Source organism: Myotis lucifugus, unplaced genomic scaffold (genome assembly GCF_000147115.1).
Source record: "Myotis lucifugus unplaced genomic scaffold, Myoluc2.0 scaffold_1463, whole genome shotgun sequence".
Classification (NCBI taxonomy): Eukaryota; Metazoa; Chordata; class Mammalia; order Chiroptera; family Vespertilionidae; genus Myotis; species Myotis lucifugus.
The window spans coordinates 32,750-34,298 of NW_005872511.1; the positions used below are offsets into that span (position 1 = coordinate 32,750).

At 56.8% G+C, this 1,549-nt stretch overlaps 1 pseudogene across 1 annotated transcript in view; it reads right to left on the bottom strand.

The window, feature by feature from the left end:
* Positions 1-1,549, bottom strand: part of LOC102429184 — a 4,972-nt pseudogene extending 3,423 nt beyond the window's left edge. The window contains exons 1-4 of the transcript XR_001346580.2: positions 1,340-1,549; positions 755-941; positions 564-676; positions 114-366 (exon numbers count right to left, since the gene is read on the bottom strand). The product of XR_001346580.2 is annotated as a cellular tumor antigen p53-like (transcript). The remainder of the gene's footprint in view (positions 1-113; positions 367-563; positions 677-754; positions 942-1,339) is intronic.

Genomic DNA, 1,549 nt, shown 5'->3' on the forward strand with positions numbered 1-1,549 from the left:
ACCTTCATCCCATGTGGAGCCTAAGCTCCAGGGCCAGGCCTATGGAGAAGCCACAGGTTAGAGGTTGCAAAGCAGAGAAAAGAAAACGGGGGGGGGGGGGGCGGCGCGGCAACAAGGAGGTTCTACATATAGGAATGGGAGAGGGAAGGATGGCTGGTAGTCCTGGAGAAACGGTGGAGGGGTAGGGCGCAGGGGAGAGACAGGCAGAGGCTAGCGAGGCGCATGCCAGCATAAAGGGCGGTGTTCGAGTCCCTACTTGGAATCTTCCAGTGTGATGATGGTGAGGATGGGCCGCCGGTTCATGCCCCCCATGCAGGAGCTGTTACACATGAAGTTGTAGTGAATGGTGGCGTAGTCGGAGCCCACCTGGGAGAAAAGAGGCCCCAGGTGAGGTCGCCCGGCCCTGACGCCTGTAGCCTCTGTGAGCTACAGTTCCGCAGCTGTGGAATGGCAATCACCCATCTGCTGCTCTGCACACATCCCAGCTGGGCGGCCACTGACAAACCCTTCTAACCGCCCCCCCCGCCCCCCCACTCCCAGAGACCCCAGTTGCCAAACCAGACCTCAGGAGGCTCATAGGGCACCACCACACTATGTCGAAAAGTGTTTGGGTCATCCAAATACTCGGCACGCAAATTCCCTTCCACCCGGATAAGGTGATGAGGAGGAGCCAGACCTAAGAGCAATTAGGAAAGAATCAGGCACCTGGGGCCTCTGGGCCACAGCCCTGTCCCATCTGCAGCCTGACTCTCACCGTCACTATAGTCAGAGCAGCGCTCATGGTGGGGGCAGCGCCGCACGACCTCCGTCATGTGCTCGGACTTCTTGTAGATGGCCATGGCACGGACCCGGGAGCTGAGCGGGGGTGGGGAGTTGACCCACAGCTGCACCGGGCAGGTCTTTGCCATCTGGCAAAACAGCTTGTTGAGCATAGGGGAGTACTGTAGGAGAAGGAGAAAGAAGGAACGGGAGGTCAGGGGACAAGCACTGCTTAAGCACCAACTGAAAGCCATGTACTGTGAGGGGAGGGTGGCTAGGGATGGCAGAGTTGGAGACCTGTGTCCCAGGAGCTAATTTACAAAAGCTAAGGAATGAAAGAGGGCGAAGAGAGAAAGAAGAGTTCCCTGGCCTCATGAGAGATGCTGAGAGCATGACGCCCAAGGTCAAGGGAGCGAATTCAACTTTGGGACAGAGGTCAAGGTCACAGACTAAACAGGTAGAATGTAGAAAGACAAGCCAAAGGCTGAGAGAGATTCTAGTGTTCTGAATAGAAAAACTCAGGGGGATATGGTCAGGCATTGAACTGTCACATGGAAGCCAGCCTCCCAGGGCCACTGACCGTGCAGGTTACAGACTTGGCTGTCCCAGATTTCAGGAATTCTAAACGGAAGCCATAGCTACCAGGATAGGTCTTCGGGGAAGGGACAGAGGATGACAGGGTCCAGGGGGTGGCTGGTGCTGGGACAGCAGCTGCTGGTGCGGGAGTTGCTGCCATACTGGAGGCTTCATCTGGACCATTGGCCAGACAGTCTTCGAGGTCGAAGGGCAT